Below are 24,230 nucleotides of genomic sequence, written 5' to 3' on the forward strand. Positions count from 1 at the left end.
CGTGCGAACTTGTGTTATTTATCGATATTTGCGCAAGATATTTTGTTTTTTAAATATAGCATTGAGATTGTATGCTCACTAAACAGTTTTTGCAATACAGTGACGTCTATGAGAAAATATATTTTTATCGTGTTTTATTTGCTGATGTATTTTTATGGTTTTATTGTGTTATATGAAAATATTTTTGCGTATTTGAAATAAATTTTAGTTTTATGTAGATATTACCAAACCGTCAAAACTATAATGTTATTTTACGTAAAAATAAAGTTTATTTTATATAATGTTAAAAATATTTTAATAAAATTATAATTACTTTTTTCTTCTATGATGACCTTAAATAACTTTGAATTTAAGATTCCTTATATTTGCTCAAAATTCCACGCTGTTTTAAATATTGTTAAATTAAAATGAGATTTTAATGAATTACAATATAAAACCACGGGCACTGTCGATTTCGCCAATGTCACATGGGATAGAAAAGACACGAAGGGGTATGATAATCGTGGTTGAGATTGTAAGCTACATTGATTATTGCAGACAGAAAAAAAAAATAGTCAAGCTTTTTTTGTTAAACTACAACCTGCAATAACAGACAAAAACATTAACGGCCGAACCCAATATTCAATCTATCTCTGGTTATGTCCTACTAGAGACAGAAATATCTATCTATCATTCATTTTACTGACCCAATAAACTTGTCGACGATAGGCAATCCTATCCTTCAAAGCTGTCTATCGACGAGAGGGAGGATAGCTTACCAGAGATAACAGTTCGTATGAAAATGACAGTGTAAGCGTCCCAATAATAATAGAGTTCTATCTGTCAGTAGCGTTGGTTATCTTTAGTAACAACAATATCCGATCTATAGTTTTCGGGGGATAACTAAGATTTATTAATTGAAAAAGTATTTTCTTTGTTTAAAATAAAATTAATTTCGAGTGAAAAATAATGGCAGACTCAAGTTCTAGTAGTAGTTCAAGTGATATTGCTCTTTTGCAACAATTAATTGAATAAAAATAATAAGTTTCTTGTGAAATAATACTTACCTTACTCATCTTGTGAATAAAACAAAAAATTTGGTGAATGATTGTATAATTTGCAATGATTTGTATAATTTGAATTTTGATTTGTAAAAAAAAAAATACAAAAGAAACGACGATTCAATAAAGCGTAATGGCGTCGTAGCGTCTTTTCGTGTCGTGTTAAAACGTTCCGTTACTAGATTTACCATGGATTCCATATTAAAATAATATCATTTATTAAAAAATAAAAAGTCTGTGTAAAAATTAATTTGTCCATATTTTTATAAAACAAGATTACTTTAATATGAATAAAATTTGTATGACAAATTTAAATACTACAAAACATCTGTGTAACATAACTGAGGCCGTCTGTGACGCTGTGTATACTGGAATGTAAGGAAGAGCTCAGGTAGCCGGTCTATCTACAGCTAACTGGAGATAGTAGTCCCCTATGCGAATTATTGGGACAACTACAAAGGATAGATAGTTAGTTATTAGCAGTCGATGATAACTACCTATCTCTATCTTTAGATTGAATATTGGGTTCGGCCGTAAAAGTACATCTAATATTTTAATTATATTATATATACAGTAGGATTGTTAATACATATTGGAAAACTCTTATGACTTTTTTTCTATTGTTTGATTCTTTGTTTTCTTCGTTTTCTTCGTTAGAGGATATGAAACTTACATCTCCTCCGCTTCTAAAGAAGAACTGTCAGTAACCATATTTGGCTTGTCTCGACTTTAAAGGTTGTTCTGGATGGCTGTGGTAACTTACCAATAGATAAAATAAATAAATAAGAGTTCACACTTAAAACCCCCAGTAGGATTAACTCCACAACACAATGACAAAAGCCTAGTGCACGATAAACATCTGTATGGTCTTATTATACAGGCTGTCTAATATAGAAATTACTTAAAATAATTTTAAACATTAAAAAAAACATCTAAAAGTTATATCAAAGTCTTTTTTTTATTTTTTAAAAAATATATGATTGAATATACATTGGATAATATATATTGGATAACTACACATTTTTACTAAGCAGAAATTTAACAAAGATATAACTTAGTTCAAAATTACACACTACACACACAAATAAAATGTTACATTATCATCATTACATAGTATAAAACAAAGTCGCTTCCCGCTGTCTGTATGCTTAGATCTTTAAAACTATGCAACGGATTTTGATGCGGTTTTCTTTAGTAAAATGATTCCAGAGGAAGGTTCATACATGCATAATATAGTAGAGGAAAATTGATAGTTTTTGAGGTTTCTAATGTGAAGTTGGGCGAAGAAGAAGGTTGCTAGTCTAATATATAAAATTCTCGTGTTGCAGTGTTTGTTGCCAAACTCCTCCGCAAGGGCTGGACCGATTTTTATGAAATTTTGTGTGAATATCGGGTAGATCTGAGAATCAGCCAATATCTATTTTTCATACCCCTAAGTTAAAAGAGGGGGGGGGGATTAAGGGGGTTAATAATATATGTAGTAAAACAACGTTTGCTGGGTCAGCTAGTTTTTAATAATCTATAGTAATTTTCTAAGCTTTGAAAGTGTAAACAAGCTTGTTTTGTTTCTCTAACTACAGAGTCATTTAGTATAAACACTAATGGCAAAATAATGGTCTTTATATATTTAATACTACTCTTACTTGATATCTAAGTTACATTAGTAGAAGAACTTGAGTCTGTTTTGTTTTTTAAATTGTTTGCATTATTAGGTCTTGAACTAGCTAAATCACGTGGGTTTACGCAAAGTGATTTATAGACCATCCATTAGTTCCATTAGGTCCCATTAAGTTCCATCAAAATCGTAAAATACTAAATATTTACGTGCAAACTACTTCTTGTATATTTTATATGTAATCTAACTATGGTGGACATGTATATGTCGCCTGATGGGCAGCGTAGCCTATGTACGCGCGCGGAAGCATCGCTAGCGCGTTGCTGATCTTTTGAAAACCTTCAAATTAATCTTGAAATGATCTAGTTACAAATACACTCGCGGCCTCACGGCTTCACCCGCGTAATTAATGCCGTGGGATAATCGGAATTAAAAGTAGCCTATGTTTTGTTCTGGAAATCTGGATCGCCAGCTATAACTAATTATAAATAATTAATAATTATTTCAAAAGTTTTTGCGTGAAAGAGTAACAGACTTCTATCGTCAAAATCTTTTTCATTTTTTATTTATTTATTAAGAAGCTGACGTTGTACATCATCATAACTACTTCAAGCCTATCGCAGTCCGAAATTCAAGTCTAGGATTGCGGAAAACTGGGATGTTTAGCTGTTCTAGCTGTGGACTGCGATAACGTTATGCGCTAAGAATGAATTCCTAAAATAATACTATTTTCAATATATAAAGTGTTACAAAGTATAATCAACATTAATCTCAATGACTTAATCTGCATTAAAAATGTACATATATAAGATTGTGTCAAAAATCTATCTTTGGTAACGGGGAATCAGAGATATATATTGAGACAGTAAGTTAATGGGGTGGATGGGAACTTGCTATGTTCACCCTTATATCTATAAATCACGATGTCGTTAAGGGTGTGTAAGTGACTCGCGTAGTGTTTGATTAGACTTGTCTTTGGCTTCCTTGTTCGTGTTTACATACGAAATATTAATTAAAATCTTGTTTCATTTCTATTGTTGAAAAAAATAAGGCAAATGATTTAAAATAAAAAATAAAAAAAAATTATTTAACCTGGCGAACTTCGTACCGTTTGTTGTGGTGAATATATATTGTATTTTTTTTCTTTATAACTTATTTTAATGCAAACGTTATCCAGACAGTAACGAACCCAAAAATGATCAAATTTAGCACTGACGTTCGGAAGTCGCTTTCGGTAGTCTGTTTATCTCAATTCGGCTAAGTAGCGATAGTATTCTGACGTTATTTCTAAGTAAAATCAACATCTTGTATGAAGAAAGAAGAACTTTACCCCTACTCATGGGCGTACTCACGGTGGGGCAATGTGGGGCAAATGTAATATCTAATAGGTGTATAAAATCTCGGGTCACGGTGTTTGTGATCGCACTCTTCTGTAACGGTACGATCGATTTTTGGGAAATTTTTCATGCACGGTAGGTCGATGTTGGGGCAGTTGTGATCTAGCGGTATAAAATGTGGGTACTTTACTTTTTTATTTTCTCATACCTGGCTAAGGTAACGTAAAAAAAGTTAGGTAGATATATTTTTTCTACCTTTTCAAATGGTACAAATAACAACTTGCCGGGTCAGCTTGTATCTTAATAATTGTCCAAATTTTAAAACGCAGTTTTTGATAACTTGGAATACGTACCATGAGTGCTATCATATACCGGATATCCGGCAAATTGTGTTGGCGCCACACTTGCTACTCACTCACCCTCTGACCTACTTTATAAATTCTTTTTTATTAAAAATTATTCCTCCGAAAAAACTTTTCAAGCACTTGTTATTAAAATCATGACAAAGGATCTTTGTGGTTACTGGTAACTCAAATGGTCCTTTGTAACCACCGATAAAAAGAAGTGTTACTTTTTTTTATACAACTAGGTCGACAAAAAGTGTAGGACTCAACTGATGGTAAGCGATTACCGTAGCTTATAAAACACCTACAAATCCAGACGTAACGCAAGTTCTTTGCCGACCCTACGTACAATCCCCCTAGGACCTCTGGTCGCCTTACTCATCACAGAAACAAAGAAGGAGGATTTCAATTCGACCGTATATCTTACTTATAAAATATTCGTGTCACAATGTGTTACAATACTCCTCCGAAACGGCTGGACCGATTTGTATGAAATTTTGTGTGCTTATCGGGTAAGTCTGAGAATCGGCCAACATCTACTTTTCATACACCTAAGTTACAAGGGAGGGGGATTAAGGGGGTTAATAACATATATGGCAAAACAAAGATTGCGGGGTTAGCTATTTTATGAACCGGTTTTGCTGAATTTTTTTTTTTTATTTTTTTTTTTATCCCACTAGGTCGGCAAACAAGCGTACGGCTCACCTGATGGTAAGCGATTACCGTAGCTTATAGACACCTGCAACACCAGAAGCATCGCAAGCGCGTTGCCGACCCACCGACACCGACGTTTTTTGTTAGAAAGGGATTATCCCAAGATACCATGATAAGGAAACCAGGATCTGATGATGGCATCTTAGTGAAATCGAGGGGAATCTTCGAAAATCTTAGCGGTGACTAGTGCGTTTGTTAATTTTTTTTCGTCCACTTACGTTGTATTACTTGTTGATGTAATTGAAGTCGGTTTTTTTCGTTTGCTAGCAAACACAATTATTTGCTAAGTCGTCGGCTAAATTATTTCACAGCAAGTCAATGTACTACAATAACTTTTATCACCATACTTTCTTCACTTAATTTGACTGATAACACACTCAAACAACGTCGCTAACTGCTGTTATTGGCGGCATAAATATACATATATTTACAATTATAATTAGCGACGAGTGGGTACTTTCTGAACGTCAATATGACTATAATAAATTAAATAAATGCTATGTACACAGTCCTCGAGAGTGTGACACGTTGCTGTGTGGTTACGGCAGTAAAGAATATAGCCATCCCCTTTCTTCGCTTGGGTGTCGTAAGAGGCGACTTACGGATAACACAGTTCCACTACCACCTTATAAAGCCGAATGATGGCGATAATTATCCAACTGCTGGCTTTCAAATACACAAACTGCTGGCCGAAGACGGGCAGCAGCGTCTTCGGCGCGACAAAGCCAGCCCTGCGCTCACCAAGCCGCCTGCCCAGGGTGGTGATTATGGGCAACACACACGAGTTCACGCCATTTTTGGCGCGAACTTGGGGAGGCCTATGTCCAGCAGTGGACTGCGATAGGGTGAAGTGATGATGATGATGGAGTCACATTGACCACTAATGCACAAGCTAGGGTTTTTTGGTCACTGTGTCAGATATGTGATCAAATTAGCATTTATTTCGTAACATTAATTTTGACCTTGATGAAAGTTCACTACGAGTATTTTTGTTTTGGCTGTCATTGTTTTTATTGTCCATCAGTTTATTTAATTTGTAATACGTTGATATGAAAGTGGTGCCAGTCTAAAAATACGGAGCTAATAATAAACCTAGTCTCGTCATAAGTTTATATAGTAATTAAATTATTGACGACAACACGACAACATTGACTTATTAGTGATACCTTTGTTTATATATATTTCCTGCCTCGCACGACCATTATATGGAACCAGCTGCCTCCTACGGCATTTCTGAACCGATACGACTTAGGGACCTTCAAACGAAGAGCATACTCCTATTTGAAAGGCCAGCAACGCGCCCGCTAATCCTCTGATGTGGCGGGTGTCCATGGATGTTGGTTTTGCTTACCACCAGGTGAGCCAACTGTCCGTTTGCCTCTTCTTCTATAAAAAAAAACTTTCTATTGTCTTTGTTTTTATGGTGTAAATCACAGCTAAATAACACTGTTCTTAAGAAGTGTTTTGTGCAGTGAGTAAGGCGGCCAGAGATTTTGGTCAAGGTAACCTCTTCGCCAACGCGCTTGCTATGCTTCTGGTGTTGCAAGCGTCCATTAGCTAGGGTATCCGTCTACCATCAGCTGGACCGTACCTTTTTTGTCATTTTTACAGTACAAAAAATCGGTATAATAAAATAAATATAATTTTAAAAATAATAATAAAGTGGATGTTTTATAGCAGTAATTTTTAAAATTGAAGAAATCGACAGAAAAAATAAAACGATCCCAGAAATAATAATGGCTTCCATAACGACTGGGCCCCTCGTAAAATCCATTTTTATTCGCAATAAGACCTTATTGCAAGCGAAATAGGAGACAAAGAGGGAGTTTTTGTTTTTTAATTTATTTTATAACGGACTAGACATTTACAGTTCTGGCGAAAAGATTATATCCCGTTCAGAATAAAGCAAGAATCTGCTAATAAAATTGATTACAGATATTCTTCTCCTACACGAATAAAGAGGCCTGTGCTCGGCAGTGGGATGTTAGATACAGGGTGAATGCGTAATCTACTCATCATCTCACCATCTTCCTGCCCTTATCCCATTTATGTAGGGTCGGCACAACATGTTTTCCTCTTCCATTCTTAATCTACTAAAGCATAATAAATTATACCTAACAAAGATTATAGACTTTTTTTTGTTATTTATATATAACTGCGACTTTTTCCGCTAGGAACTAAACATAAAATTTATTGTTCAGTTGTGGTGATGATAATTTGCCAGGTCTTCGTTTCTTCAATTATCTGTTATGATTAAATTTACATTCTTAGACTGAGATGTTGACACCTAAGCGCAACATAATTATATTTTGTAACTAGTTGCACAGAAACTTGTTTGTAAGTTTTAACTTCAATAACATAATTATGTTCAGTTATTTACAAGCTAAAATTTCCAGTTCTATCTTCTATAATATAAAAATGAGTCGCTGAATGTGTTGCTAAGCGCAAAACTCGAGAACGGTTGGACCGATTTCGCTAATTCTTTTTTTAAAATATTCCTTGAAGTACGAGGATGGTTCTTACGGAGAGAAAAATTCTAAAAAAAAAAAAAAAATTAAATTTCCTGAAAAAGTCTAAAAACAACACTTTTCTATACTCCCATACAAAAGATTTGTGATAATATTTAAAAGTCACTGTTAGGCGATACGAAGTTCGCCGGGTCAGCTAGTATTATATAAGACCGAATTAAACGCATATCTTGATAGTTATTAAAATTTTTCCTATCGATGTAGACTGATAGCTTATAAAATTAATCTCATTTCTCTCTGTAATTCTCATTCGTCTCATTTTATTTTGAATGAATCCAGTAAACGTACATTGCAGGACAAAGGCCTCTTTACTGTGTAGGGTATTTGTATAGGAAATCCACAGCGCACATCCGCAGCGGATTAGTGGGTAATTTATTGTGTAATGAGTATAGATCATTATAAAGTGTCTGTAGTGACAAGCGGGGCTGACAGCCTTACGTGCTCTCCGAGGCACGATGCAGAGAGAGAGGATAATCACAGAGAGATACACCTGGATCAGACTCCAATATATACCTCGCGCTGGAATCAAACTATACACCAAAAACGCATGTTAAACAAATATTTTTTATAAATTATTTTTTTAAATACCTACTTACCCGCGATATCTTATACAATACAGTTCAATGTGAATATTACGCAAAAGAATAAAGAACAATCGACAACCGTTTGTCGACTTCCGATTTCTTCGACGAATTCCGATTTGCAAAATAATTCACGTTACCCAACGCCATTTATTAAAAAAGTTATAGGCCATAAATCGTACCATACAAAATTGATTCACAACAGTCGACAAACAACGTTAACAAACTTTTACCAAAAGCATGTTTTATTGTTCATAGTTTTATGTCTTATGTTTTATATTTGTAATAAAGACTGCACAAGTTGGAAGTCAAGTTGAATGAAGTAACTTTGGAGCTCGAGTCTCCTTTCAGAGCATCTTCAGTTCAATGTATATACTTACAATTGCACTAAAGTATATGTCCAGTAATGTACCTACTGTAAATGTGTGGTTCTTCTCTGCAGAATCTACACTCCGAATCTGTGGTAGCTTCACTTTTTACAATAATAAAAATTTTAATTTGTATGATGACGATTCTAAGGTCTTTTTAAAAACCCTATTTGAATAAAGCTGTTTAATTTGATTTGATTTATTTATGTATCCACATAATGTATCTTACAAGCTGAATCTGCGGCTTCGTTTGCGATAATAAGAAGGCTTAGAAGTTTCATTCCAATTAATTTTGTTCCATTGTAGTTTCATCGAGATGCGCGGCCCAGCCAAAGACACGAAAAAGAGTGTGCTTTAGACCACATGACTGAAGTAAAACTTCTTTAGTTCCATCTAACTTAATCTCCCCCGCAACTTCCGTTCGCCTCGCCCGATCATACTTTTCGTAACGCTCTTGCACGCGGCACGCATTTACCAGCTTACGCCCCAAGTCAAGCGTGTGATGTAAAGAAGTTTTACTTCAAAAATTTTAGGTTCATATTAGCTTAATATCACCATGGTACTTGTTCCTGTCCACACATGTATTTTTTTTTCGTACCACAACTTTGAGGATTACGTAGTTAGTATGATGCGCGATAGATGTCGCCACAGGCATAAAGTAAAAAAAATAATAATTTTGCTCTGCATTTAAATTCAAAAATGCAGTATCACATATTAACCAATCAGACGTCAACGTAAGTTAATCCGCGTTTTATATTATACAACATACTTGTAAATGTTTTTGCTAACTAAATATTTCGTGTCCTACATAAAGACTTCCAAGAGTTTCCAACGAAATTAATGACAGAACAAGTGTTACTGCAAAATATTTTTTAAAATACCCGCATTTCTTAAAAAATTATGCATACTTCAGTCGCCGCAGTGACAGAGAGACCCAGTTAACAAGTCGCCGAGTTAGACGGTTGTTGTTATTGTATAAATTATAATAAATTTTCATTTTGATTTTCATTGTTGTCGACGTGACGCCGAGATGAAACGGATTCAAGTGAGTCTCTTTGTTGTTGTCGCGTAACGAACCGTAAATATTTATCTTGTAGAAATGAAGATTGTTGTTTTCTTGTGTGAATTTAAATCTGGGATTCTGAAAGTTTTTTTTTTTAATATTAGGTACTAAGTCGGCAAACAAGCGTACGGCTCACCTGATGGTAAGCGATTACCGTAGCTTATAGACGTCTACAATACCAGAAGCATCGCAAGCGCGTTGCCGACCCTATTCCTAGTTCCCCCCAGGAGTCTTTGTTTGTGTGAGTAGGATGTTTCATAAAGGAAAATATAATGAACAAACATTGTGACAGTAGATTTTTAAACTCGTTTGTACATCTTAACACCAGCTGTGCCCCTAAGTTACACTCGCGTTAATTTTAGGGAAATATAAGCCTATAGCCTTCCTCGGTACCGGGCCACCCATCACAAAAATATTTTTTCAATTTCAAACTAGCAGTAGCGCGTTTGAACAAACAAACTTCTCAGCTTTTTAATATTAGTACCGATAGATTAATCAGAAGTGGAGTAACATTCTTGAATAAAGTTCTTCCTCCTCAGAATTTGGTAAGGATGTTACTCCTAGTATAATGTAGGATATATACTAGGTATATAAAAAAAATTAGAAGCATTAGAAGTATTTTTAACCTACTTAAAAAAAGGAGGAGGTTACTCAATTCGACCGTATATATATATATATATACTAGCTGTGCCCGCGGCTTCGCTCGCGTTGAAATCAATGTGTCACAAAGTTTTCCCGGTAAACCTCCAGTGAAACTATCATCAAAATCGGCTTAGCCGTTCCGTAAACCTTCCTCTTGAAGCCCTCTCTCCATTGGTGAAACCGCAAAAAAATCCGTTCAGTAGATTTTGAGGGAATCGATCACATACACTTTTGGGGACTTTGTTTTATAATGCCTGTTACTACAACTGTTACCCGCGACTACGTTCGCATAGTTATGAAGATATGTACTATTAAGATTTTTAACCCAAATTATTTTTTAAAATAACCTATCAGGCGAACTTATAGCTGCTGTATACGTTTCATACAAACTATCATCCCCAATTAAACCCCCTTAGCGGTGGAATATCACAAAATCCGTTCTTAGCGGAAGTCTACTAACTATAATCTACCCCCCCCCCCCCTGCCAAATTTCATCTTTGTCCATCCTGGGTGGATGGGACCATCCAGCGGTTTTTGAGTTCTCGTGATGAGTGAGTCAGCGACCTTTCTCTTTTATATATATAGATCACGATGCATTATTTGGACAACTCCTCACCATCTATAGAGTATACATTGTAAATTTCAAGTCTCTTACTTCAAAAATATAGGACTTTCATACAAACTTCCAAACCCCGTTTTATCCCCTTAGGGGTCAAGTTTCATAAAATCAGTTCTTAGCGAATGTCTAAGCACTATAAGGAACCTACCTGCCAAATTTCAAGTTTATAGCTGTTACAGTTTCGGAGATTTTGTGATGAGTGAGTCAACCTACCAACCCCGTTTTAACCCCAAAAGGGTGTTCATTTTTAAAGATACATTATTCGAACACCTTCTCGCTATCTATAGAGCATACCTTTTAAATTTCAAGTCTCTTACTTCAAAAACATAGGACTTTCATACAAACTTTCAACCTCACTTTTAACCCCTTAGGAGTCGAGTTTCATAAAATCAGTTCTTAGTAGATGTCTACGCCCTATAAGGAACCTACTTGCAAACTTTAAGTTTGTGGCTGTTATAGTTTCGGAGATTCCGTGATGAGTGAGTCAACCTACCATCACCCGTTTTAACCCCAAAAGGGAGTGGATTTCTAAAGATACATTATTTGGACACCTTCTTACCATTTATAGAGCATGCATTTTAAATTTAAAGTCTCTTACTTCAAAAACATAGCACTTTCATACAAACTTTCAACCCCACTTTTAACCCCTTAGGGGTCGAGTTTCATAAAATTCGGTATTAACGGATGTCTACGCCCTATAAGGAACCTACCTGCCAAATTTCAAGTTTGTGGCTGTTTTAGTTGCGGAGATTTCATGATGAGTGAGTCAACCTACCATCCCCAGTTTTTAACCCCAAAAGGGAGTTGGTTTTTAAAGATACATTATTTAGACACCTTCTCACCATCTGTAGAGCATACATTTTAAATTTCAAGTATCTTACTTCAAAAACATAGGACTTTCATACAAACTACCAACCCCCGTTTTACCCCCTTAGGGGTCGAGTTTCGTAAAATCCGTTCTTTACAGATGTCTACACCCTATAAAGAAACTATCTGTCGAATTTCAAGTTTGTATCTGTTACAGTTTCGAAGATTTCGTGATGAGCGAGTCAACCTACCATCCCCCGTTTTAACCCCAAGACGGGGTTGATTTATAAAGGCACATAATTTAGACACCTTCTCACCATCTATAGAGCATACATTTTAAATTTCAAGTCTCTTACTTCAAAAACATAGGACTTTCATACAAACCTCCAACCCCCGTTTTATCCCCTTAGGGGTCGAATTTCGTAACATCCATTCTTAGCGGATGTCTACGTCCTATAAGGAACCTACCTGCCAAATTTTAAGTTTGTAGGTGTTATAGTTTCGGAGATTTCGTGATGAGTAAGTCAACCTACCATCCCCCGTTTTAACCCCAAAGGGGGTTGATTTCTAACGATACATTATTTGAACGCCTCATCACCATCTATAGAGCATACATTTTAAATTTCAAGTCTCTTACGTCAAAAACATGGGACTCTCATACAAACTTCCAACCCCCATTTTACCCCCTTAGGGGTTGAGTTTTGTAAAATCCGTTCTTAGCGGATGTCTACTTCCTATAAGGAGCCTACCTGCCAAATTTCAAGTTTGTAGGTATTATAGTTTCGGAGATTTCGTGATGAATGACCTTTCGCGTTTATATATATTATTATAGATATAGATAATATATATATACGGTCGAATTGAGTAACCTCCTATGTTTTTTTTAGTAGGGTATATACTATATATTATGTATGTTCGGGGATAACTCCGTCGTTTATGAACCGATTTTGATAATTCTTGTTTCGTTGGAAAGGAGATATCCCTAGTTTGGTACCATGATAAGGAAACCAGGATCTGATGATGGGATCCCAGAGAAATCGAGGGAAACTCTTGATAAGCCGCATAACTTTTTACTGGGTGTACCGATTTTGATGATTTTTAATTTAATCGAAAACCGAGGTTTATCATGTGGTCACATTTAAATTTCATCGAGATCTGATTACAACTTTTGGAGTAATCTTTGATAATGCGTATTTACTAGAATATTTTTTCGTCTACCTACGTTGTATTACTTGTCAATATAATTGAAGGCGGTTTTTCTTCGTTTGCCTGCAAACACAATTATTCATTGTATTATTATATTATTTTCATTTTTTTTATTGTGTGTAAGGTAGGCCATCAGAAACCGTGTGTTCATGTGAAAAATAATTGTGTTTGCTTGCAAACGAAAATAAAACCGACTTCAATTACATCGAAAAGTAATACAACGTAAGTAGATGAAAAAAATTAACAAATGCATTAGTCGTCACTACGATTTTCGAGGGTTTCCCTCGATTTCTCTGTGATTCCATCATCAGATCTTGGTTTCCTTACAACACTTGAAATATCTCCTTTCCATCAAAAAAAGAATTATCAAAATCGGTTCATAAACGACGAAGTAATCCCCGACCATACATAACATATGACTTGGTTTGAATCAGGTCATAATTAGGATCTAGGAGTATTTAATTTTAAATTTAAATTAAATGTAAAATACATAATAATAAAAAAAACGGCAGGAAATTTCCTGCTATGCCATATATATATACTATGCCCTATCTCAGTTAAAAACCTTATTTGAAAAGATGGAGATTTTTCTGATTGATGGAGTTTTGGTAATCTATTACTTTAGTTTTATAGTAGTGGTCTTATTATTAATGCTGTAACAGTCATATATCTATAGTTCAACATCCCAATTCTGAGTATCGACCTCTTTCTTCTTTTAAGGAAAACCACACCTAAAACTATCTCACATCTCACATAAATCCTTAGATTTAATTTAAGGATTATATATCCTTTAAAGATAAGTAATTATTTTCGAGGAATTGCAAAAATGCGATGGTTTTTCAACAAAAAAAGCTCTTATTGTTATCGTAATAAGAAAGATAATTAGATTGTTAAGCATTTTTTGGTCTAAACTTTAAAATATAATTCAAGTGAATCATTTTAAGTTTTCATTTCTTGACAACATTTATAATTATTTTGATACTAGCTGTACCCTGCGTGCGTTACTATGCATTTTTTTTTGGTCGTACCAACTCAGAAACCTTCGCTGGCTCATGCACAACACTTTGCTGAAGATCATGACATGATAAAATGTAAAGTTTACGATTCTAATAAAAGACATACAGACAAACATTCATTTTTATATATATAGATTGATAAATTATTATGTATTAAAGTTGTTTCTAAGGCAGAATGATAAAGAACTTTGAATAGTAATACATATTTATATTAAATAGTATGAAATGACTATTAAAAATAAGTAACGGCTTATAGTGTGTAATCATTGGAAGCCAGATATGCGTTCAAAATAAAGTAGAAATTGTTCAAACAGGAAAACGGAAATGTTTTATAAGCGATAGCAAATCGCTTGTTACAAAAAGTTTACATTTTATTACATCGATCGATTACAACATTGATTACTAATTATACAAATATAAATAATTTTGATTTTGCTGCTGTGTGGTTACGGCAGTAAAGAATGTAGCCAACCCCTCTCTTCCCGTGGGTGTCGTAAGAGGCGACTAAGGGATAACACAGTTCCACTGCCACCTTGGAACTTAAAAAGCCGACCGATGGCGTGATAACCATCCAACTGCTGACTTTGAAATACACAGGCTGAGGACGGGCAGCAGCGTCTTCGGCGCGACAAAGCCAGCCCTGCGGTCACCAACCCGCCTGCCCAGCGTGGTGACTATGAGCAACACACATGAATTCACGCCATTTTTGGCGCGAACTCGTCCAGCAGTGGAAAGTGAAATGTGAAGTGAAATGTGAAGTGAATTAATTTTGTATAGTTTGTGATTTTAGTAGTAATCTCTTTTTTAAAATTTTATGTCACTATAGTCAACATAGTACTTTTTTTAAAAGAAATTAATTTTCATTACAAGTCCATAACATTTTATCGATTTTTTTTAGTGCAAACATTATGCTTAAGTAATCTCAAATATCCTTACCCAACATGGAGAAGGAGGCCTATGCCCAGCTGTGTGATATTACAGGCTGAAGCGTAATCTCAAATATCACTTTACATGATAAAACGTAAACATATTTGGAGTACAAAATTTAAAATATTGTGTCCTTTAAGATAACGGTAATTAGGCTACCCTCGTTTTAAACTAAAGTACGGTTTGGGTAGCTGTGGTCGGTAAAACGGTAATTAGTATTCTAATCCCTATATCTTCATATATCATAGGCGTATTTACTTTTAGTATCCGCTTCTGTGTATACGTATGCGTCCTGTAATGCGTATTTGTTTGACTATTTTTTCGTCTACCTACGTTGTATTACTTGTCGATATAATTGAAGTCGGTTTTTCTTCGTTTGCCTGCACACACAATTATTTATTTTGTTTGATAACAAACAATTATTTATTTTGTTTTCATTTTATCTATAGAGTCATCTTAAACTCAGTACGTTTATAAAACGATGCTTACGTCTTCTATCGTCGTTGAGAAAATTTTTAATCAGCTTTACTTAAGCCATGCCCGTAATAAGCTCTTTAGAGTGAAATACTTAACGCTTAATTTACTTACATAACGATGTAAAACGAGACCTTTCAAGTGACTTTTAGATTATTTTTACAATATAAAAACATACAAGTAAATAAATATCTTATAATATACATATTACTTATAACATACACACACGGTCGTCTGTTCCTATGTTAAGCAACTTAATGCTTGTGTTATAGGTAACAGCCGATTGTAAGCTAAATATTTTTTATTCTTGATAAATATACATAGAAATAATACATATATAAATATACATATTACACCCAGACTCAGGCGGGAATCGAACCCGCAACCCGCGGAACAGAAACTGCAAACTACAACACAAAAAGTTCTGAAGTAACACAAACAGTAGTCTAATTGGTTCTCAATTTCACCTTTCTGAAGGCGGTTCAAAAGCGTACGGTAAGCGTTTACCTTAGTTTAAGTTGCTTGCAACACTATGAGCGCGTTGTCGACCGTACCTCTGACCCTTCCCAGCTAGCCACCCTGGCCACCTTACTCACCACAGAAACACAATAAGTTCCACCAGAAATATGTTTTTTCATTGTTGTGCTAATATCTTGTCAATTGTTTGAATCTAAGTATTGTACGTAAAGAAATGTTTGATTTTTTTTCATGACTCAGTTATATTGTATATGCTGATTAATAAATATTAATGAACTATTTTATGTGTATGTATCATTGCATTATTTATCAGCTAATTTTTTTAGCTTAGTTATCACTCGCTTATTTTATTATAAACGTAGCAAAAATGGTATAGAATTTCCCAGCAAATTTAAATTCCGTTCTATTTATTTTTTCTACCTAAATAGGTACAAAAGACAGGTCCCCCGGGACTTCTGGTCTCCTTACTCACCAGCAACCACTGCTTGAAAGCAGTATTATTTAGCTGTGATCTTCTGTAAGGTTGAGGAACTTACCCAGTCGGGCTGTTCCAGATTTTGGGCAGAAAATTTCCTGCTGTGCCCTACCTTATTTTATTTAACTTATTGGTGTATCGGTAATAACTCTTTAACTTGAAACGTATTGTATATTTGAAACAAAACAGCGAACAAATTATAAGGTTAGTAGGTAATAATAAATATGAATACAAACGTCTTTATAGTCAGTCTTCTCTAACGTAAAAACAAGCGACGCCATTATAATAATTAGGTATAGTTAAGTATTAGCAACACGTAGATATCTCGAAAATAGTAAACGAGTTTTTATAACACATATTTTTTACGTAACGTATCTAACCAACATTGCCCGAGACAAGAGTTCGGTAGTTTTGTACCGATTTTAATGAGTAATAATAATAATTAATAATTATAACTATTAATATAAATAATAATTATTATTAATAATTGTAAATTTTTTCATAAATGTATATGTAATTACGTCAAGACTCGAGGCGGGAATCCAACCCCCGGAGTAGAAAGCAAGGTCACAGTGTCAAAGGGCTCGTAATAGATCAAGTAATAACGTGTGTTCTAAGATAACATTCGATAAAAGGCTAGCTTAGTTCAGATAATAATAATTAATTATCGGATTCAGTAATGGATGGGATTCAACTTCGAATAATAATTAGGGTAAAGTTGGAAGATCTCGGTGATGCGAAGTTTCAGAGCTATGTAATTTATCGTCGTGATCGTAGAACAATGACAAATCGACTATAAGGAACTTTGTCGCAGATAAGTCGGTGTTTATTTGTATATTGGTTAGTAATTTACCAGGTAATTTTTTTTTTATATGAATAGGTTGGCAAATTCTAGGATTAATTCTAGGACAAAGGTACAACAAATTACGAGGCTAATTAGTTAAACGAGTAGATAATCATTCATCACTTCAGCATATCGTAGTCTACTGCTAGACATAGGCCTCCACAAGTTCGCACCAAAAATGGCGTGAACTCATGTGTGTTGCTCATGCGTGAACTCATGTGTGTTGCTCATAGTCACCGCCCTGGGCAGGTGGGTTAGTGACCGCAAGGCTGGCTTTGTCGCACCGATGACGATGCTGCCCGTCTTCGGCTTGTGTATTTGTATTATGGATGGTTATCCCGCCATCGTTCGGATTTTTAAATTTCAATGTGGTAGCAGAACTGTATTATCCCTTAATCGCCTCTTACGACACCCACGAGAAGAGAGGGGGTTGGTATATTCTTTACTGCCGTAACCACAGAGCATATATACATACATATAACAGCATAGCAATATGTTAGTCATTATTTCATTGGGTGAGCAAAAAAATAAAATTAAAACATCATCTTAGTGACTAGAAATCGTAGATATTACAAGGTCTTGTTGTTCTGTGGGATTAGCAGTCTCTGTCTCAGCATCATACGGGCATCAATGTTATCTATCGGTAACGCAGGTGGAGGTTGATCCCTCCGCGCTGAGCTCACTGGTTCGAATGTATTGTTGACCAACTTCCAACCCCAGTCTGTAGGGTCTAGCTGATAACCTTTTAACTGAGGTAGGGCACAGCAGGAATTTCCTGCTCAAAATATGGAGCAGTCCGACTGGGGTAGTACCTCGACCTTACAGAAGATCACAGCAAAATAATACTGTTTTCAAGCAGTATTGTGTTCCTGTTGGTGAGTAAGGTGACCAGAGCTCCTGGAGGGATTGGGGATTGGGTCGGCAACGCGCTTGCGATGCTTCTGGTGTTGCAGGTGTCTATAAGCTACGGTAATCGCTTACCATCAGGTGAGCCGTACGCTTGTTTGCCGACCTAGTGACATAAAAAAAAAAAAAAAAAAAAAAAAACCAAGCCACACCTGAACTTGATAACATACCGCAAAAAGGTGACTGTGCATATAAATGACGATTACAAGTTTTACAAATTTTTGAATCGTTATATCTCAGAAACGGTGGCTCGTAGGAAATAAAGTATCTGTACATTTTTTAAAGATAATTTTATGATCTACAATTTTTGTCTGAAGCATTTTTATGATAAAACTTACCCTTTTGCTGAAAATCGCGAAAAACTTAGTGTTCTTACCTTTGACCTTGAATAAAAAAATTCCATACAAGGGAAATATGGAGAAATTTCAATTTTTTGTTTATAATTATATTTTAAACAATTACACCAAATTTCAGCATGTTGTATGTAGCTTCGAATGTCTAAATTGACCGGACTATAAAAATAAGAGTGTCTTAGTAGAGTTGTTTTTTTTCTGCCCCAACTATTTGTATAGTTACATTGTAGGTTTAAACATTAATAATACAAAAAAGTAGGTACAAAAAGTCAAATATTGCTAGTCTAAACAACATAAAAATTAATTACAACATTTTTTTTATATACTCGAACATAGTTTGAAAGACTAAATAATAAGTAAATAAATTAAAAGAAACTAAGAAGTAAGAACTAAAAGAAAAACGCCCCCGAAACAAAACTACTCTCGAAACGTAAGAGATAACATTTCCACTTTCCAATTTAGCTCTTAGCCTACATTTTTTGTGGTTCCGTACACTTGGGACAACTTACCCTATCGTCCTGTTTGTCTATTCTACTTTTAAAGCTTAGAATAGATTTTTTTTAAACTTCAATAAAGGTTTCAAAGTAAACATGATCATAAGTAGACCCGTTGTCGCAGTTGGTAATAACCGTCGCTTCTCAACATTATGGGCTCGATCTCTGGGTGATATATGTCTTATTTGCTTTCGGCTGGAACTTAAACACAGGTATTACATTGTTTATCTTAGGAACACATGAGTCAAACAAATAAATCATATATGTATATGTACTAAATAGAAAGCAAGTTTCATTGTATAGATTTTTTTTTTAAATTAGACTTACATGAGACATGAATGCTTATTCTCCATTATAAAAAGCCGAAGTGCTGAGTCTACTACGTAAATTTTTTTAGGGGACATTCTGTATCTATGTAACCAAACGTTTTTAGTACGTATGCGCATATATGTATATCAGTATTTATATTCACGGAACCTTCATTTGAAGACCATTTCTTACAATTATCCGCTTTTTTATTTGAACCGCCACTACACTGGACGGGTATTACGCAACAATAGCGGCGGGTAAATTACTTGGCGAGGGTAGACCGATATTTTCGTCTTAATTGGCAGTTGGCGGAGCGGACTGGCACACTAAAATCCTCTTTTATATATTATTATTATTATTTCCATGCGCAATGTAAACGCAAATGGTGTTGCGGGTTTGAATGCCTTTTGGACGAGTGGTGCTTGGTCTAAATAAGTTTTTTTAAACATAGTTTGTCTTTTACATTTTAAGATGCTATTAGTATATTTTTTATATAAATTATAAAAAAAATAATTGGATGAATAAGACTGATAAGTGTTAAGAGGATTTGTATTATGGGGCTGTGGGACGCAGGAGTATAGATCTATTAATTTGTCTAAAATATGTATTGTACAATATGAATTAATTAATAAATCAACGCTTACACTCAACCGATCTACGATATTGATGTAATAGCTTAACGGTTCAAAAGTTTCAATCATTTCACGAAAGCTAGACCTACCATATATCTACAGCTTTTAGATATTAAAATACTCTCATAACTTTGAAATTACAGAATGTCTCATCTCTCTTGAAAATATCTATCCCACCAAAAACATTTTCATGTAAAATGTTGCCAAGACGAGATCATATGGCTCGCACTGTCAAAAAGTTATCAGATCTCATGTAGAGCCAAGCTTCTAACTCTACACGCCCTAACTCTACAAGCCCTAACTTCACAAACTCTACACCTTAGTCAAAATATGTGGCTTGGCCGTTTCGCTACCGTCACGTGGGTGTAAGGTGAAAAAAATTTTCACTGTTTTTTACTTTTCTGTCATACAACAGTTCTATTAAAGAAAAAATAAAAGGAAGAAGAATAATTCATATACATATAATACAAATAAATATAAAGGGGATATATATATATATATATATATATATATATAAATGAGACAGGAAAGTCGTCATCTACAACATCGGCAGCCGGTAGTAACGAAACGGCCAAGCCACATATTTTGACTAAGGTGTAGAGTTTGTGAAGTTAGGGCTTGTAGAGTTAGGGCGTGTAGAGTTAGAAGCTTGGCTCTACATGAGATCTGATAACTTTTTGACAGTGCGAGCCATATGATCTCGTCTTGGCAACATTTTACATGAAAATGTTTTTGGTGGGATTTCACTTCTTTTTGTAAGTTGCTTATGACAATATTATAGTTGCATTTTACCTCCGACACATTTTATACCATAAATATCATCCAATCTTCACCATATTCGGTTTAAGCACGCTGTTTTTGATTTTATTTTGAACTGATATGCAAACGGTGATCTCCGCCAAAACTTAAATACCAAAATTACAAAATGTAAATTTTCGACATAAACTAATAACCGATTTTTATTTTTTATTTATTTTATTATTATTATTAATAACAAGGAGTCCCTATATCAATTTTCAGACCTCTAGCATCAAAATTTGCGGAAGTCGCATACAAACTTCCATCTCCTAGTTTAAGGGGTTGGGGGGTAAAAGTTCCAAGTTTTAGAATTTTTTTGTTGTTTGTGTACTAATACTAGCTTACATACCAAGTTTCAGCTTTCTGGGACTTCAGGAAGTACTCTATGAATTTTGATGATCATCAGTGAGTGACGAAATCGGGGTTTTTTAGATATCAATAAAATCTAAAGTATAAGAGCTATGCAATTGAAACTTTATGTATTTAATAAGTTCACTATTGACATCATATCCCCAGAATTTTGTTTATCTAGTATAATCCAAACCCAAGTTATGATGGTTCAAAAAAACGACGAAGCACTTCGAGAAAAGATAGGTAGTGCTTTTCGTTTTTTTTTTTTTTTTTTTTTTTTTTGTTTCGTCTTGGCGGGGGCACTACCGTGCCCCCAGATTATCTCTCTCTATTCTTGTCTCTGTTGACATCACATATATATCTACAGCTTTTAGATATTAAAATACTCTCATAACTTTGAAAATACAGAATGTCTCATTTCTCTTGAAAATATGTATTATCTCTCTCTATTCTTGTCTCTGTTGACATCACATATTTCGACAGAAACTTTTGTATAAACATAACTTTTGTAGCCCAGTCTAATTTGTTTGGCGGTAATTGTCTATAATAAAGATGAATTAATTCAATAATCAATTTTTTAATTATCATCATCAATGTTTCCGCCAATTTTCCTATTATAATTACATACATGTCCAGTAAATCTAAACGAAGTACTGAATCAAATTGCCTAATAGGCTAATAGTTACCCTGCACAGAATGATGATAAACGTGTTGCTTCAGTATTTTTTTCAATTATAACATTAAACGGACGAATATATTGCCCTATTTACAACATGTTGCCATATAATTGATTGTTTAGGCCCTAAATTGGAAACATAAATCTTTTGGCGTCTCTAGTCAGTGATATCGGTCGTCTTGGCGTTGGTTCGTACCGTCACATGGATCAGACGTCGTGACATTTTTTCTAAACATTGGAGTCGTTAATATTGAAATTGGTTGACTACAATATTACAGTTTTTAAAAGGAGTAAGTATTGAGTTTTTTTGCCGATTCCTTTAAGCAGAATTCGTCTAAGCAGAATCTACGAGTAGGTACATTTCAAATGAATAGTAGTTTCACATTATATATAATAATTAATTGATTAATTCAAGAATATTATTCTATTTTGTAAAATTATTATTCAGAAGTGTTTTTAAAGCTCATTTGATTAACAAATTTGACTTGAATGATCAACTCCATATTTAACATTAAAATATATTATACATCAGACTTTCAAGCTGGCACTTTTATCGATATGTTATCCACATATATTTCAATTAATAACAAAATGCCTCCACCCCTCGACTCAGATATTGACGTTGTCCACTGTGATGGACGGACACGGTAACGATTTTATTGCCGACCCTTTATTACGAATATAAAACGTTATTAATGCTGCCTTTGTTTAACATGGTATCCCTTGTGGCTTTACCTGTATTTGCTACTATAGATTATGTTACTATCTAATAGCCTGTTATCTAATAGCCTGCTATTTTTTTCAATAATACTTGTATCTTTTTAGTTGCCCTCATTACTTAGTTTTTATTAATTAGTGAAACTTTAAATTGTAAGGTTAAAAAAACTTGACAGCATTTTTTTGTAGGTCGTATTTCTTTAGGAATCAAGTCAACTCTTTTAGGAATGTTTTTGCATTATTCAGAGGACCAGGGAAAGATGTTTAACAACAAAACAAAAATGTCATTAATTATTAAGCAAAAAGAAAATTAAATCTCCATAATTATATTGTTCAGTAAATTAAAAATTTATACCATAAAGCTAAGCTTTCAGAACCATTAAAAATGTTTTAATGTCGGCTTTGGATGATATGATCCTTGTGGATGTTCTTTAATGAAAAAGATCACTATCCGGTCGGTCTTTACAGCGGTAATAAGTGATAGGCTGTTATTTTTTAACCGACTTCAAAAAAGGAGGTTATCTATTTATATACCTTTCTAGTCGATGTATATTAACTTTTTTGAGAGTGCGTGTGAGATTTGACGAGCTGTATTGAGTTATGTAATAAAAGTATTTAAAGTAGTTTTTTTTTTGCTTTGTTTGATTCATTTCGATGTAAATGATAACTCTTAATAAATAAATTAGTAAACAAAAAAAATATCTTTATGGATGTTTGACGTTTTTAACCAACCAAACGTTTTTTTCTAACGTAAGGAGGAGTGAGTTGTATTTCGGTTTTTTTTTAATTTGTGAGCAAACACTATATTTCTAGTTACTGCCTAGCGTCTAGAAGACAGGAAGGTACAGGTAATAATATATTATAGCCTAAATTCTGTATTAATGCAGCAGACATTAAAACGCAGGAGGCAAAAAAAGTATTACAAAGTCGTTCTGATCATGGTCATAATTGTGATCATGAGCAACTTTAACAGACAGATAAGTAAACTCTTAAGGTAGGTAATATCTTCTATAATGTATTTCGAATAGAAACCAATTTAAAATAACGAACAATGCCTATATTAATTTACATCAAAATATAATTTAAATAAACATAAATAGTGGATGAATTTATCTGTATTCAGCTCAGTCAGTCAGCGCCTACTGCAGTCCACTGCTGGACATAGCCTTCCCCAAGTTCGCGCCAGACATCCCGGTATTCCGCAATTCTCATCCAGCTTACACCGACAATCTTACGTAGATCGTAGGTCCAACGGACCGGAGGACGTCCCACACTGCGTTTGCCAAGACGCGGTCTCCACTCCAGGACCCGTCTACTCCAACGTCCATCGGTCCTGCGACACAGATGACCAGCCCACTACCACTTCAACTTGCTAATTCTGTGGGCTATGTCGGTTACTTTCGTTCTCTCGCGGATAGTCTCATTATTTGTATTATTGTATTATCTCTGCATTATTAGGAACCATTAAACTAAAATAAATGAATTGATCAAAAAAATTAGTTATGTTTGTATAATACTTATGACATAATAATGACCAAATTATGTTATATCATAACTAGCTGCGCTTCGCTGTTTTAACCGCGTATTTCCGATCCTAAAACATATAATTTGTATTTATACCAAAACTGAAACGTATTACATCGTTCAAATATTTCATCTCAAACTTACACAACGATAGATACAGTAAACTAGTAACAAGAAACGTCCAAGAATCGCAAAGTAATGAGGTTGAGGGAGCCAGTGGACCGTTGAAGGTTCTGTTTACCGTGATAAGTGAATTCTTATCAATCACACGTAGAGCTTCGGCCGGCGACCCTCGATCGGCTTTCCTTTTATCTGTGACAAGGATTTCTTTTTTACCCTTTTTTCTTGATTCGTATCATTAGCCGTAAGTCTGTCGTAATCAATACTAACGTA

General features: G+C 34.5%; 1 protein-coding gene across 1 annotated transcript in view; it reads left to right on the plus strand.

Moving 5' to 3' along the window:
• LOC123665605 (zinc transporter 2-like) overlaps positions 1-24,230 on the plus strand; it is a 54,543-nt gene that overhangs the window by 461 nt on the left and 29,852 nt on the right. The gene's annotated exons all lie outside the window — the stretch shown is intronic.

Source organism: Melitaea cinxia, chromosome 24, assembly GCF_905220565.1.
Source record: "Melitaea cinxia chromosome 24, ilMelCinx1.1, whole genome shotgun sequence".
Classification (NCBI taxonomy): domain Eukaryota; kingdom Metazoa; phylum Arthropoda; class Insecta; order Lepidoptera; family Nymphalidae; genus Melitaea; species Melitaea cinxia.